Source organism: Bubalus kerabau, chromosome 7 (genome assembly GCF_029407905.1).
Source record: "Bubalus kerabau isolate K-KA32 ecotype Philippines breed swamp buffalo chromosome 7, PCC_UOA_SB_1v2, whole genome shotgun sequence".
NCBI lineage: Eukaryota > Metazoa > Chordata > Mammalia > Artiodactyla > Bovidae > Bubalus > Bubalus kerabau.
This window is the reverse complement of record NC_073630.1, coordinates 41222620-41240223: the sequence shown is the minus strand read 5'-3', so window position 1 is coordinate 41240223 and position 17604 is coordinate 41222620. Positions and strand designations below refer to the sequence as shown.

The following is a 17604-nucleotide window of genomic DNA, read 5'->3' as shown; positions in this document are numbered from 1 at the left end:
GTAAAGTCTTCTAATATATAAACAGTATTCCAGTATAATTTAGTTTATGCACTAATTATGCCAATCTGATATTTTAAAATGAGTTAACATTCTTAGATGAGCACTTGATTTATTATAAAAGTAAAATGTGAAACAATAGAGACAGTATAGTCTTTTTAATAAACAAAGTCTTGATTTTAATAAACTGGATATCTGTATGGGAAAAAGTTTTAACATATACCTTATGTCAAACACAAATATCTTTTCTAAGTAAATTTGAAAGGTAAAACAATAGAACTTGTAGGAGATAACATAGGAGACTATTTCATGAATTTGATGGTAGGCAAAGATTATTCTTAGAGTACAAAGAGCTCTAACAATAAAGGAAATGGTTGATGAATTCAATTACAGTAAAATTAAGAAATCCTGTTCAACAAAAGAACATTGAGAGAATGAAAAGGGAAACCATAGCATAGGAAAAGGCTGGTTCCAAACAGGAAAAGGATGCACGTCAAGGCTGTATATTGTCACCCTGCTTATTTAACTTATATGCAGAGTACATCATGAGAAATGCTGGGCTGTAAGAAGCACAAGCTGGAAATAAGATTGCTGGGAGAAATACCAATAACCTCAGATATGCAGATGATACCACCCTTATGGCAGAAAGTGAAGAGGAACTAAAAAGCCTCTTGCTGAAAATGAAAGAGGAGAGTGAAAAAGTTGGCTTAAAGCTCAACATTCAGAAAACGAAGATCATGGCATCTGGTCCTATCACTTCATGGGAAATAGATGGGGAAGCAGTGGAAACAGTGTCAGACTTTATTTTTATGGGCTCCAAAATCACTGCAGATGGTGACTGCAGCCATGAAATTAAAAGACGCTTACTCCTTGGAAGGAAAGTTATGACCAACCTAGATAGCAAATTGAAAAGCAGAGACATTACTTTGCCAACAAAGGTCCGTCTAGTCAAGGCTATGGTTTTTCCAGTGGTCATATGTGGATGTGAGAGTTGGACTGTGAAGAAAGCTGAGCACCGAAGAATTGATGCTTTTGAACTGTGGTGTTGGATAAGACTCTTGAGAGTCCCTTGGACTGCAAGGAGATCCAACCAGTCCATTCTGAAGGAGATCAGCCCTGGGATTTCTTTGGAAGGAATGATGCTAAAGCTGAAACTCCAGGACTTTGGCCACCTCATGTGAAGAGTTGACTCATTGGAAAAGACTCTGATGCTGGGAGGGATTGGGGGCAGGAGGAGAAGGGGATGACAGAGGATGAGATGGCTGGATGGCATCACTGACTCAATGGACGTGAGTCTCAGTGAACTCCGGGAGTTGGTGATGGACAGGAAGGCCTGGCGTGCTGCGATTCATGGGGTCGCAAAGAGTCGGACACGACTGAGCAACTGAACTGAACTGAACTGAACTGATAGATGTAATCAGCAAAGGATTTGTATCTAGATAAATACTGTTTTATAAACCAGTTGTAGACAGTGCAAAATGAAAACGACTCTGGAACCAGACTGCCTGTAGCTACTTCCTGGTGTGACTTCAGACATGTCATTCAATGCTTTTCTGCCTTCCATTTCCTCACTAAATGGGAGTAAGAGTATACCCATCTACAGTTGTTTTGAGAGTTAAATTAATCAATATAGATAAAACACTTTGAGAAAAGTTTTGCACATTAAAAGAGCCCAACTGAAGTTAACGATTATCATATGTCCTCTGTGTTTTCAAATAAAGGTGCAGAGAATTTAGAATTTAATGTGCTTTCATTATTAGAGTGAGTGTCATTGATGTACCTGACATGCTGAGACTTCACATTTCTTATTACACAGCAGCAGTGTATGTGTGCATGTGCACGCAAGTGAGGTGTAATGCCATTAAATGTCACCCAGCCCTTCCATAGTAAGTGGGAGGCATTCTGGCTTAACCACCAAGCACCTGCGATGAACTTGGTTATGTTCACTTCACCTAATAACTGTGACAGCTTTATAATATCCTTAAATAAAATCACAGCATTAACTGCATAATTGTGCGACTCACTGCTTCTACCAGTATTCGGATAGTTTGCTTGCGAATTCATATGTAATTACTGGAAAATATAAAATCTCTTACATTTCAGGCCTAACCTTACCATGTTAAGAGTTTACATTTGTATCAATGTTTCTCTGTCTTAAATAAAATGCTTTCCTCAATTCTATCATTTCCAAATGGGTGATACTGTGAGTCACTGTTCTCCTCTCTGGGTGGTAGGGAGTAAATTTCAAGACACCTCCTGCCAGAGAAACATCTTTGTTGGCTCTGATTCACTAGGCAATTTTCTCAAAGTTGTGCCCTAGCTCATCTGGGTTTCATTGGCATCAGAAGCCCTTATAAAGCCAGCACATCTCTGGAACTGTTCTAATTAACCCATCATCACTCCTTGGAGGATGGTCTTGATACTGACCAGGGTCTTGGCCTTCCTCAATCAACAGAATGCCATGGACAGAAGAGCCTGGCGGGCTATAGTCCATGGGGTCACACAGAGTCACATACGACTGAGTAACACTTTCACTTAAAGAAATTGACTAGAGGCCAGAAAAGAAATTCAGTCAAGGTTTTATGGGGGGCCCTGCTGCCCCAGGAGGGAGCAAAAAGAAGGAACAAGGGACATGCTCATTCCCTGGGGGCCATGGTGGGGGCCAGCTTGTTCTTTATATGGGGTGAGGATAGGGGTATGTCCAGGAGTTGGGCCAGAGGGATGGCTTAAGTGGTTTGCCACCCCTTAGATGATGTTGTGTGCAGGGAGTATGTACAGTACCCTGATTTTGCTCCTGGCTCTTCAGAAGTGGTGGTTGGGTATTTTGGTCATTTGTATCTTTCTGTCCATAATTTGCCCCAACTGTTTAGGCACACAATTATTTTAGTCCTTATAGTTTCTTTGTATTTTGTTGCTGGAGGAGAGATTTGTCCAGGTGCAAGCACTGCAGCAAAGGGTCCCAGGCCCCAGTCTGTCCCAGTATGAATATGAAATATTCATTACAACCAGGCCCCCCATTCTCAAAGTGTGATTGTGGTTCATGTTTGGAAAATTCACCTGGGGTACTTGTTAAAAACATAGATTTCCAAGTCCCATCCCAGACCCTCAGAATCAGAGCCTCTGGGAATATCAAAAGTTTACGTTTCTAAAAAAAGCTTTCTAAGTGAGTCTAAAATTTGAGAACTATCACAATGTATTTCACTGAGTCCCATAGAATCTGGTTCTAAAATTAGAAAATTAACACCCAACAGCTTGAGTAGGATACAGCAAAATACAAGTTATGAAAATGGAGGCTGGTTGAATCCAGGTAAGGATTAAATTCAAGGAAGAAAGGATGTGTGAAGAGGGTGGAGGAATGCCCAGAACACTGTGAGTCCTGCACTTGTAGTCATGATTTTCTTGGAGCTGAGTGAGTATTTTACCTTTTTTTCTGAGAAGTGAGTTACTAAAAAAAAAAAAAAAAAAAGATTTATTTAATCATTATCAATTCAAACAAAGAATAAAAATATAACTGTTTCTATATCTCAAGCACTATTTAAGATCTGAGTACTCTTATCTTTTGGCAATGTTTGATAAATCTATAGATTCAGATATCTCTGTGCTTACATCTGAAGCCCCAGGCTGAAGGTCCTTCTAAGCTTATTAGTTAACAAGTCTGTCTTGGTCATGGGCTTCCTTGATACCTCAGTTAGTAAAGAATCTGCCTGTAATGAGGGAGACCTGGATTCTATCCTGGGTTGGGAAGATCCCCTGGAGAAGGGAAAGGCTACCCACTCCAGTATTCTGTCCTGGAGAATTCCATGGACTGTATAGTCCATGGGGTTGCAAAGAGTCGGACACGACTGAAAGACTCACTTCACTTCACCTCACCTTGGTAATGCTTTTTTCCATTCATTCACCACTCACTCGTCTAACTATGGGTTAGGTGCTCTAGAAGACCTAACTTCAAATACGTAGAATTACTGGGTCTGGGAACGTAAACGTAAAATGTAGTATGTGATTCAATGGTTCTTGGGTGAGACCCCAAATTCTGCATGTCTAACATGTTCTTAGTGATGCTGATGATGCTGGTCTGCGGATAACATTGATAACAGCATTGCTTGTTTAAGAAGCCCTGATTTCTTTTTGGCCTCCAGAAAGACTTTTCTAGACTCTCTGGTCCCTGGATATATCTGACCTGTGCTACTGGTAGAGGCAGGTGAAGACTCCATACTGGCAACGCAGTATTGGACTGTGTTCTCAGAAGTTCCTGACATGAATGCTGTGTCGGCTGCTTGTGAAAGATAAAGATCCTCTCCCTTTCATACTTAATCCAGGTCTCAACTATGAATCTCTCCAACCAGATAGTTCTTTCTCTGGGAGAATAAATTTGGAATTCTGGCCTGTCTGCCCCCATACATCTCCTGAACTGTTGATAACAACCATGACTACCTTTAAACATCTTTTAAATCTTCAATGGCTCAGTGGTGTCTGAATCCCACTGTAGTTGCTTTTCTTTATTTTCCATTTTTAAAAACAATTATAATTGACAGACAATATCATAGTGGCCCTTCTCTTTCCTCAGTGAGTCTGGCTAAAGGTTTGTCAGTTTTGTCAGTCTTTTCAAAGAGCCAATTCTTTGATTCATTGCTCTTTAAAAAAAAATGCTTTTAAAGTTTCAATTTTATCTTCTTGGAGAATAATCTTCCTTTGTAATATAAGTGACAGGCCTGAGAAATGCTGTGAGGTGCATTTTTTTTTTGTTTGTTTTTATTGTGAGGGTCTTTAGTGAATAAGAACTCTCATTTCTTTGTTCAACAGTCTCTTCATCTTTATATACTTCCAGAGACAAATTGTTCCCAGTAGTTAAGTAGTTTCAAATAAACTTTCTCTCTAATAAAATATCACAGACCTAAGTGTATTATTAAAGTTGTCAATGTGTCAACTGTATACCATTCACAATTTTTCCAATTGCAAAATGATTTTTTTGAAAAGCAGTTTAATTCCAGTTTGGTTTCTGCAATTTGGATTAATTAAAGTTCTTTACCATTTAGACACTATGTTTTCTGTGGGCTCCATAAGTTGATTCTAAACTATCAGCTAGGAAACTAAGAACAAATGTGCACATGTGTGCACACACACAGACACACACATACACACACACACTCAGGAATCCATCTTCTTCTTCTCTTTCTCCATCAATAAATTTCAACGTGGTAATTTTGACTATCAGCCAGCTTTGGAAATTATTGAGATGGTTTCTTGTCCATCTATATACCTAACTTACCTGTCCATTATCCTCTTTTCCTTACTCTAAAAAAGATTTAAGCTACTGTCTTAATTAAATATAGTCACTTAGGAAAGTAACCATTTAAGAAAATAAATAAAAAGATCAATAATGTAATAGTTAATCTTCTTTCCCATAGTTTTATGTTTTCCAAATTTTCTTGCCATGTATTAGTACAATTATAATTTTTTAAAAGACTGAAATTTTTATGGATTAAAAAATTTGATGGAGTTACTTATGAGGGTTGCCCTACTTATATACTATTTCATACTTAGTGAGTTATCAGTTAACCAAGTATTTTTATTTTTAGGACTGTCTGTTCTCCCAGAGGACTAGAAAAGAAAACTTTCACACCTATTACTTTATAGATTCCTGGTAAGATAGAAGACCTCTGAAATTCTATCAGTTTCTGTTCTTTGGGGTTCTGCAACAGCCTCTGGAGGAATGATGCATATTATCTTTATAGCCAACAACGTTATATAAAACATAAAAAGGGCTTTCCTTCTTTGATTGGAATTTGAAATTGTAATCTAGCATGTTAGAATCTGTGTTAGAAGAATCATTTAAGGCTCCCTGCCCAATCAGCAGTAACACCCCAAGTATGTTAGTCACTCAGTAGCGTCCAACTCTTTGTGATCCCATGGTCTGTAGCCCCCCATGCTCCCCTGTCCATGGAATTCTCCAGGCAAAAATATTAGAGTGGGTTGCCATTTCCTCCTTCAGGGGATCTTCCCAACCCAGGGATCAAACCCAGGTCTCCGATTCTTTACCGTCTGAGGCACCCGGGAAGCCCGAGTGAAATTTATTTATTGCAGTGGATTGCTTCCCTCTAATGGTGAAAAATAGTCATACCACTTCATTTTTAGTGTTTAGGTTCTTAGCCTCAAGTAGTTTACAAATTATTTCACACCATTGTTTGCTTTGATTACGATTATTACAATCTATGCTTTTGTGATAATATCACATGATACTGATGCCAAAACCATTAACTCATGATTTTAACAATCAAAGCAATAACATCTAAGAAGTCGTAGCTCATTACTTCTCTGATTTCTTTCTGACTCACTAAACGTTTCAAATGAAACAACTTAATTCTGATTTATAATACTTCTATTGTTAAAATCTTGCAGAAATGCATGTAATTGTTACATCAGCCCTTATCACTAGATAGCATTATATATCAGTATAATTAAGTTTTTAGAAACACAAATTGCCATCATGTGGATATAGCCTTTGGTGATAAACAGAACAAAACGAAGGATTTGGACAGTTTACCACCAGATCCAGGATTTGATAAATAATTCACGCCTACAAAACACTTTGTCATTTTGAGGCAAATTGCTCTTAGGAAACTCAGTAAACTTTACTAAGTGAACTCAGTAAAGTTTCTAAGTCATCCTTTGATGTTCCTTTCATTTGAACTCAACAACTTTCCGAGGTAGAAGGGAAAGCATTACTATCCCATCTTTTCTTTATTTTTTTTTTCTTTAAAAGTTGAGGAAACAAGCTCTGAGAGCACACAGGATATCAGTCTCAGAAATGGGTCAAGAATCATGTTTCCCACTCTGTGAAATGTTTCTGACTCAATATTCAATGTTCAACTGTGCATTTTCCACTCATGGGCTCTCAGATGTAACTCAGCCTGAATGTCTCCTTCTTCAGGATCTCTGCTACATTTGAGTGCCCTTGCCCCCACTAAAGGGGACGAAAGAGGAGGGTGAGATGGTTGGATGGCATCACCGACGTGATGGACATGAGCTTGAGTAGGTTCCAGGAGTTGGTGATGGACAGGGAAGCCTGGCGTGCTGCAGTCCATGGGGTTGCAAAGAGTCGGACACGACTGAGCGACTGAACTGAACTGTCCCCACAAGTCTCATCAAATAAGAAATCTAGCAGGCCTTCTAGCCTCTTCCTTCTCTGTCCCCACTTGTCATCAACAAGTCTTGCTGAGTTTTCTGACCATCGTCCACCTCCTATTATCCCTTTGTATTACTGTCCTAGAGTTTCCATAGCAAAGTTCCACAGACTGCTTGACTTAGACACCAGAAATCTATTTCTCACAGTTCTAGAGGCTAGATGTCTGAGATCAATGTGTCAGCAGGGTTAGTTTCTTCTCTTTGGCTTGTGGCCCACTATCTTCTTTCTGTTTCTCCACTTGGTCCTCCCTCTGTCTGTTTGTGTCCTAATCTCTTCTTTTAAGGACATCAGGCATATTGGATTAGTGAATGTGTGTGTGCTAAGTAAGTCACTTCAGCCATGTCAGACTCTTTGTAACTCTATGGACTGTAGCCTGCCAGGCTCCTCTGGCCATGGGATTCTCCAGGCAAGAATACTGGAATGCCAGGCCCTCCTCCAGGGGATCTTCCCGACCCAGGGATCAAACCTGTGTCTCCTGCATTGCAGGCACCTGGGAAGCCCAATGAAGATTAGGGGCCACCCTAATGACCTCATTTTAACTTAATTACCTCCTTAAAGACCCGTTTCCATGTGCAATCACATTCTAAGATCCTGAGGATCAGGACTTCAACCTAAGAAATTTGGGAGGGGGGGCACAATTCAGCCCCTAACAACCCTGTTACTGTTCTGAACTGGCTGAGGGACACCTCCCTTCAGCCCTACACTGTACAACACATTCCCACCTGGATGCTCTGCTCTAGTTCACCTTCCACAGAGATCAATCCAATATACAAGTCTGATTGTGTAAGTTCCTTTGTTTCTAATCCTTCACCCGAGCCCCTATTCTTTGACAAGACAAGGGAAGACCTGGCCCTGCCTTTCTCACCTGCCTCTTCTTTCCACACCTCTTGTCTGGCCCTCAACCTCCACTGATGCTAAAATACTTCATGACTAGGTCATGTTGCTTCATGCCTCAATGCCTTGGCTTATATTTATGCCCTAACCCAAGACCTTTTTCTTCATCTGCCTGCCTCTTGCTCATTCAAAATGTACAGAAAGTGGGAGCCTCATGGTTCCTGCCGGCTGATAAAGCTCTGGCCCTCCGAGTGACCTGCAGGCATGAGCACATCTTGGTGCTTTATGAATAACTGAGTAGGGGAAGATCCATATCATTCACTGTGGAGACAGTTTGTTCAGGAAATGATGATTCAGGTCTGACGCCTGGAACTTGCCCCTCCAAACAGCTCTCCCTGACACAGCGGCCCTGGACCAGGTGGCTTGTATTAGCCCCTGGGCAAGTGAAGCTTCTTCCTGGTTTTACACAGACATCCCTGGTTCTTCCCATTTATGGTTGCTTATATATGTATTTCTATTTTATATACATTTTAACTTAGACTCATACCTGTGAAGTTGGTACTCATTTGTGGAGATGTCAATTTATATTACCAGGGGATGTAGCTCAGTGGTAGAGCGCATGCTTCGCATGTATGAGGCCCCGGGTTCAATCCCCGGCATCTCCAGGTGGTTCTGTTTGGGCTTCCCTGGTGGCTCAGATGGCAGGAGACCTGGGTCTCCTAATTTATATTTCCTTTTCCCCAATCCTTTCTCTTTGCACGTTCCAGCTAATCTCAGGCTCCACATCTTGAGGCTTCAGTGGGGGATTGGGACAATGTGGAACACCAGGGGGCTATCACAGTGGCTTTACTGTCCAGTGATTTTCCAGGCTGTAAATCATGCCCAATATGCTTGATCAATGAGAGAAATGGCTCTGCTTTCACATTTTAACCAACTCCCACCTTATTGTAGCAGCTCATTTAACCCCCTCTAACCTTTTAAATGGAAAAGGCAATGGCACCCCACTCCAGTACTCTTGCCTGAAAAATCCCATGGATGGAGGAGCCTGGTAGGCTCCAGTCCATGGGGTCGCTAAGAGTCGGGCACGACTGAGCGACTTCACTTTCACTTTTCACTTTCATGCATTGGAGAAGGAAATGGCAACCCACTCCAGTGTTCTTGCCTGGAGAATCCCGGGGACAGAGGAGCCTAATGGGCTGCCGTCTATGGGGTCGCACAGAGTCGGACACGACTGAAGCGACTTAGCAGCAGCAGCAGCAACCTTTTAAAAATAATACCATGTAAGCACTTCCATGCCAGCAACTTTATTGGAAATGTTACCCCCACTCTGGCATGTGATTGCTAGTAATGATTTTATTTACAAACCCCACTGTCACCCGTGTGAAGCTGTGTCAGGAACCAACTTTGCCCATCCCCCAACCTCCTATTATAATCAAATGGAATATTTGTGTTTCATGTTCCTGGTGTGTAAACTGCCCAGACAATGTCCTATTCATCTTTGTGTCCTCAGGACCCAGTGCTGGACACAGAGTCATGTGCTCTATGCTCCCCAAACGTCTACTGCAAATAAAGTTAAAATAACCAGCTCTATAGGACAACAGGAGAGGAGTGTGCAAGTAAATATTTGGAAAGAGTTTTAGGGAGAAGCCTCTGGTAAATGAGGTGTGGACTGGAGATGAAGGTCAGATGGAACAAGATTAGCCAGGGGTTGATCATCACTGAAACTAGGCAATGGGACTGCATTATAACAGTCTCTCTCTGCTTTTGAATATATTTAAAATTTTCCCTAAAAAAAAACCCACCAAAAAAAAAAAAGACCCATTTGTTTATAAATAAGCACAAGAAAGACAGCATTTTTCTTTTTCTTTTTTGGATTTGTCATAATGGCCCTTAGTTGAGGAACAAGGCAGTGACTACCATCTCTCCTAGGAGAAGCCCAGATGAGAATGTCACTGGTGTGGCTAGTCAGCCCTTGAGGTGGCATCACTGTTTCCTGAGAATAAAACCTTCATTTGGTTGTAGGAGGGAAGGGTTGAGTAATAAAGTGACTGTTGTTATTGGCTCAGCTTTTGTAAGCAGCTTCATTTTTAATGATGGTGTGAGTGGATTACAGGAACTGGTGGGATTGTCTGAAATGTAGAACTGGAATTTACCATTGCAGGGGGATGCCATGAGATTCGACACTGGTATATTCATTAGAAGTTACAAAGAAGACAGTGAGATAGAAATAAAAGAATGGATTTGGTATTTTATGTGAAGAGAGGGGGATAAAAATCAGTAAATGATGTATACTACTTGGGACATGCAGATGGCATCCAAAAATTACAAGGTTGGACATTGTGCTACAACATCGATGAACTTAAAAGTATTGGGATAAGTGAAAGAAACCAGTCACAAAACCCACAAATAGTATAGTTCCATTTATATAAAATGTGCAGAATAGGCAAATCCATAACACAGAAAGTAGATTAATGGTTGTCTAGGGTTAGGCTCGGAGAAGGCAATGGCACCCCACTCCAGTACTCCTGCCTGGAAAATCCCATGGATGGAGAAACTTGGAAGGCTGCAGTCCATGGGGTCGCTGAGGGTCAGACACGACTGAGCGACTTCCCTTTCACTTTTCACTTCCATGCATCGGAGAAGGAAATCGCAACCCACTCCAGTGTTCTTGCCTGGAGAATCCGAGGGGCGGGGACCCTAGTGGGCTGCCGTCTATAGGGTCGCACAGAGTCAGACACGATTGAAGTGACTTAGCAGCAGCAGCAGCAGCAGCAGCAGCAGCAGCAGCAGGGTTAGGTTGGGAAAAGACTGCTAACAGGTACGAGGTTTACTTTTGGGGTAATGAACTTGTTCTAAAATTGTAGTGATACTTGCACAATTCTGTAAATTCACTAAAAGCCATTGAGTCATACACTTTAAATGACTGAAGTTAATGGTGTGTAAATAATTCTCAATAAAGCTGTGAAGAAATGTTGGGGTTTGGGGATAAGAGAATTTTTAAAAATCATCTTATCCTGTCATCATGTACTTGCATTATCCTTTCCAGAGACAATACACAATGTATTGTGACTGAAAGTTAAAATCCAGCAAGGATGTATCACATTCACCAATGATAACACATTTTTACTAAAAACCCCAGAGAATGTGTTTCTGATACGCCCAAATTGAAGACTCTTGAAATTAAGTTCAGTCAGTTTTTCATTAAATGCTTTACAGTTAAGCACCTAATGGTGCGGGGTGTGTTTGGTTTTCTAGCAGATGCTTCATGGTCTGCTGCCACCTTCTTTTTCCTCTGTTGCTGCATCAGGGAAGAGGTTGACAAGTAGAGCTCTTAAGCTAGCCAGTCCTCCAGGGTGGGGGATCAGTCCCTCATCCCAAATAGGCGTTGTCATTCTCCCCAGATCACCACGACAGCCCAGTCATTATTGTAATTGCTGTTCCATTGTAGTTTAGATGATAGAATGGTGTCAATTTCTTGATTTGATCATTGAATTGTAGTCATATAAGAGAAAGCCTGGTGGCTCTGTTGGTAAAGAATCTGTTTGCAATTCAGAAGACATGGGTTTGATCCCTGGGTCAGGAAGATTCCCCTGGAGAAGGGAATGGCAGCCCACTCCAGTATTCTGGCCTGGAAAACCCCATGGACAGGGGAGCATTGCAGGCTACATATAGTCCATGGGGTCACAAGGGTCAGACATAACTTAGTCAGACACAACCACAAGAGAATGCCTTAACATTTTGTTTAAAGAGGTAAAGAGGTAAGATGTCTGCAACACACTCTCAGTTGACTGAGCACAAATGTATGCTCGCACACAATGGACACACATGTCTCTAAGGAGTATGGTACCCCTCCCTGGCTGTACCCCTTGTGATAAAAGGGGCTGATTGAATTACTGGGAATCACCTTATTTATGGGGACTGATTTAACAATAGGAGTCATGTTACCCAAGATACTGATTGAATCAGTGCCAGCACCTCCCCCGCAACAGGGACAGCGAGTATGTATGCAACCGTATATAGAATATGGGTACACAAAGTTCCTGTGTACATAATAACAATTGTGTATATAATATGTGCCCACAGAGGTACTTTGGGTACACAATCATATATACAACAGTGTATATGTAGTGTCCACAAAGAAACTTTGGGTACCCAATGTGTATACACAACTGTGGACACATAATACTATGTGTCCACAGAGCGACTTTGTGCACACAATGCATATACACAACTAAGTACCACAGGTGGGTGCCCAGGCCTCCCCTTGGGCATTCTCCCATGTCTCTGTCTCTTCTTCTAAGGATACTAATCAGATTTGGACCTGTTCTAATGACCTCATTTTAATTTCATTACATCCACAATTGACAATTTACAAATAAGTTCTTATTTACAGGTACCGGGGAGTGGGACTTCAATATATCTTTCCAAATTAATTAATTAATTACTTGGTCCTGCTGCACGGTTTGTAGGTCTTAGTTCCCACACCAAGGACTGAACCCACAGCCTCAACAGTGACAGTGCAGAGTCCTAACCACTGGACTGCCAGGGAATTCCCAATATATCTTTTTAGAGGGCATGATTCAACCATAATATCACTCATGGCAGGGAAAAGGGGACAAAGACTTAAGCCAGTTCAGGATAGGGAGTTAGAACTGAATGTCTTGCAAAACCTGAAAACCGAAGGGGTGCAGGGATCTTAGGCATTCTGGCAACTCTGCTGCCTGGAACAGTCTTAGCCTAGAGTATACATGTGCTCATTTGTTTAACTGGATAGAGAAATAAACGGACACAGAGTGAAAAGAAGAGAGAGAGGAACAGACTGAGATAAGGTTGGAGAGACTTAAGACATTCACTCCCTAGGTCTTCAGAGACCACACCCAACTCTCCTGTTTCACAAAGTGGGTGGGGATGGTTCTCATATTTAAATTCCCTCCTTGACCCCAAAACCTCTTAAATTTGTGACTTTAACCCCTAATAGTGAGGGAGAGTTTGAATGGGTCTCCCAGAACTCAATAGGTCATCTTTTGCCCATAAGCCATCTTTGAACTTTGTTTTCATCGCTTTTTAAATAAATGCAGGATGAGGTATTCCTTCTGCTCCTGCACTCCCAGTTCAGAGTGCTCTAGTTTACACTGTGATGCTGTTAGTAAGTTTTACATTTTTATTTATCTTTTGTAGTAAAATCATAGTCCGTTCACTCAAAATTTGTAGCAAGGACATAAGCTGGTCACGATATTGGGCACTGTGGCAGGAACAAAGAGATAACATGCGAGGCATCTGCCCAATGGAGCCCAGTTAGGGAGGCAAGTATGTTGCAAGGAGCGTGAGTGCCCTGAGGGCGATGGTCAGTTACAATCTTGCTACTCAGTGTGGTCCCTACCCCCTCACCTCTCCACCCCTCCACCTCACCTGCATAATTAGCACTGTCTGGGAGCCTGTTAGAAATGCAGGACCTCAATCCAGCTCAAGACCTATATCAGAATCTTCATTTTAACAAGATTGCTAGCAGGTGACATATATGCACACAGGAACTTTTGTCCAGGAGAGAGAAATGACTTCCCAGTAGTGTCCAAAGATAATATCAATTCAACCATCATCACCAGAACAAGCGGAGAAGGCAATGGCACCCCATTCCAGTACTCTTGCCTGGAAATCCCATGGACGGAGGAGCCTGGTAGGCTGCTGTCCATGGGATCGCTAAGAGTTGGACATGACTGAGCGACTTCACTTTCACTTTTCACTTTCATGCATTGGAGTAGGAAATGGCAACCCACTCCAGTATTCTTTCCTGGAGAATCCCAGGGACCAAGGCCTGGTGGGCTGCCATCTACGGGGTCGCACAGTCGAACACGACTGAAGTGACTTAGCAGCAGCAGCAGCAGGACCAGAACAAGGCCCTGTGCTGGGCACTGGGGACCTAGAGAAGAAAGAAATGTGTCCTTGCCGTCAAGGAGCTGGCTGTCTATCTGGGAAATAGACACACAACTATAGGACTGGAGCAAAGATAGGGAATAGCCAAGTCTGCTTTACAGATGAAGTGGCTCGAGATGCTCAACTCTAGTGCTAGTAGAGGCATCATTTGTTCTAAGAAAACTCCTTATAAAGCCTGCAGAGTTGATTCAGTGCAACACCATTCAATTTCCTGTAGGTTCCAAGTAACATAAGGTCTTTCTAAGGGGATCATCTTTGAGGTGGGGTTTACAAAAAACAAACAAACAAAAAGACAATAAAAACATCTTAAAACATATTGCACAGACTTGTTTAAAAAAATTACTTTGGATTGTTTAAAAAAATTACTTTGGATGTTTACTCTACCACACTGACCTACCTGTGCTTTGAATATGCCAGGTGCTCCGAGAAGGCAATGGCACTCCACTCCAGTACTCTTGCCTGGAAAATCCCATGGACGGAGGAGCCTGGTGGGCTGCAGTCCATGGGGTCGCTGAGGGTTAGACACGACTGAGAGACTTCACTTTCACTTTTCACTTTCATGCATTGGAGAAGGAAATGGCAACCCACTCCAGTGTTCTTGCCTGGAGAATCCCAGGGATGGGGGAGCCTGGTAGGTTGCCGTCTATGTGGTCGCACAGAGTCAGACACCACTGAAGTGACTTAGCAGCAGCAGCATGCTTTAAAGTCTTTGCATTGCCTAGATGGTCTCAAGGCTAACTCTCTCACCTCCATTTAGTCTTGATTCAAATGGCACATTCTCATTGAGGTCTGCCAAGTCTATCTTATTTAAACTTTCAACTCATTCTGTCCCTTACCTTGTCTATACCCATAGCTCATACATAGTATATAATTGTACTTGCTTGTTATTTTCATTTTTCTATTGTCTTCCTCCCTCTCCAACCTTCCTCAAAGACTATAAACTTCCACATATCAGAGAAATTTTTAAATTAATTTTGTTTACTGATGAATCTTAAATTCTTATTAATACAATAGGGCCTAGCAGTGTGCAGAAGTTCATGATATTGTGCTAAGAGTATACCTTAACCCTTTCTTCATTTAGTTTCCAAAAAACCTCTATTGGTCTCATTATCAATAATTTCTCTAAAATACTTATTTGAAATATAAGTATTCCACCAGATAACTCTACAATTGATTGAGCTTCAAAAAATAAACATTTAGTAAGTCTTTACGGGTGGAATCATCAAAGTGATAATTGAAATGATAGAATCCTGGTACTATACTTGCAATATTACCAATATTCTTTAAATCTTGTAAACTGCAAGGCCTTTTAAAAACAGCAACATAAAAATACATGTAAGATGCAGTGAGTTCTTAAAACCATCATCATTTTCTTTCTGGGTTTCTGTCTGGTAAGATGATAATTCTTCTGTGCTAAGTGTGTGTTCATCTCTTTACCTAGTAAGAGGTCCTGAACATAGGAGCTTCCATTCATCAGCAACTTGCTTTATTCCAAGTGCTGTTCTAGGCCCTGAGCACATGAGAGTAAATCACATATGTGTCCTGCCACCAAAGAGTTAGTGGGAAGAAGGGACACAAAAGAAGTACTATATTATGAAGGAAATAAAAGTCAGAGGGGCTGCAGCAGAGAACATGAGGGTGAGAGAGAGAGGAGAGCAGACCAGACTGAGATTAGCCCGGGGTCCTGCATGATGTTAAGGCTGGAAGGGCAACGGGGAATGGTTCTAAGTGGGGGAATTACGGCTGTGCTGCAGAAAACAGAATCCGGGAAGGGCCGAGTTTGTATAAGGAGACCACCTGGTACAATGTCACAGGGGTGCAGATGACACTGGTTGACTAGGATGTCCACTGGGAATTGAAAGGAAAATTGTTTTGTTTTGTTTTGTTTTTTAAGTTTAGATAGTAGAATAAACAGGATCTGTGATTGCTAACATGTGGAGTAACGTGGTTGTTGTTTAGTTGCTAAGTTGTGTCGGACTCTTTTTTGACCCCATGGACTGTAGCCCACCAGGCCCCTCTGGAGTGGGTTGCCATTCCTTCTCTAGGGGATCTTCCTGATCCTGGGGTCAAACCCATGTCTTCTGCATTAACAGGTGTATTCTTTCCACTGAGCCACCTGGGAAGCCCCGAAGTACCTTTAGGGGAGGGGAAAATGCAATCTTCCCACGTACTTGGGTAAGGATATGAACAGTTGTAAAGCCTTCATAAGATGACTTAAAGAGGTCACGGGAGGAGCCTAAAAATAATGTGCATATGCTAAGTTGTGACTGACTCTGCAACACTCTGGGCTATAGCCCTCCAGGCGCCTCTGTCCATGGAATTCTCCAGGCAAGAATACTGGAGTGGGTTGCCAAGCCCTCCTCCAGGGGATCTTCCTCTAAAAGTTATGCAAAGTGGATTTTATTATCTCCATTTTGCAAAAACAGTGCTTAAGAGGAGAATAAACTCCCTGAAGATCACAACAGCCAGAAGAGGGAAAGCTGGAATTCAAATGCAAACCTATCCTATTATAAATCTTTCTTTTTGACACATTAAGAAAGTGTGAAGATGTAGACAGGTGCCTTGCCACCAAAGTGAGGGTAGAACTAACCCTAGGATTATTATACTCAGCCCATGTTCAAGAGATGAGCTGGTGGCTCAGATGGTAAAACATCTACCTGTAATGCAGGAGACCTGGGTTCTATCCCTGGGTCAGGAAGATCTCCTGGAAAAGGGAATGGCTAAACACTCTATTATTCTTGCCTGGAGAATCCCACTGGACGGAGGAGCCTGGCGGATACAGTCCATGGGGTCACTAAGAGTTGACACAACCGAATGACTAACACTTTCATTTCTTTAACCACCATAAAAGAACATTTTCCCTCTTGTCATTTACTTTTTCTGTCTATGATTAGAAATAGTCTTTGTCAAGTGAGCTTTGGTCAAGTCCAATATTCCTGAATTAAAAAAAAAAACAAAAAACTTAAGGTGTATTGAGGATGGACCAGCGCAGCTGCCAGGCTGGGGAAAGGGAGGGAGGGTGGAGGAAGGGATGAGAGTTGACGTTAGAGTCGGAAGCCGCTAGAGGGCAGCAGAGCACTGGCGGAGCTTACCTGAGGCTCCCTGTTACACCTCCAGGCTCTGAGATGGGGTTGCCAAAACCCAAGGAAGGGCCCAAAGAGGAGGGTTGGTTATCCTGAGCCACTAACTCTGGCTCAAATTGCCTCGCCTCACAGTGCGGGCAGAAATCTGCCTTCGGCATGTGATGGGGACACTTCCAACGTAATTGGGTTGCCCAGTTGCCTGAAAGGCTGGCGGACTGTGAACTGATGCCCTTTGTTTCTCTAGAGGCAGGATTCGGGACCCACAAATACCTGGCTTGACTCTGGCTTGCCTAAGTGAGTGTTGGTGTCTGAAAAACAAACGGGCTGGGATTTGTGAATGTGGAGCTTGTAAAAGCCTTGGTATTTAGGCAGGCGGGCTGTGCTTCTCTTTGCCCTTTCTTTCTCTGGAGAGTTCTCCCCAAACTTCCTTCTTCCTTTTCCATCTGAGCCTCTTCCTCCTGTCCCCACACCCCTGCCTGGTGGATTGTAGCAACACTCAAATACAATACTTGTATAATTTACTGTTTCAGCAGGTTGTACTTAAATCTCCAGAGTTCATTCATTCTGCATAACCTA

General features: G+C 42.1%; 1 non-coding gene across 1 annotated transcript; it reads left to right on the top strand.

The window, feature by feature from the left end:
* Positions 1-8607: 8607 nt before the first annotated feature.
* On the top strand, positions 8608-8679 carry TRNAA-CGC (transfer RNA alanine (anticodon CGC)). Its single transcript has one exon. It is a non-coding gene; the product is annotated as a tRNA-Ala (tRNA).
* Positions 8680-17604: the final 8925 nt, after the last annotated feature.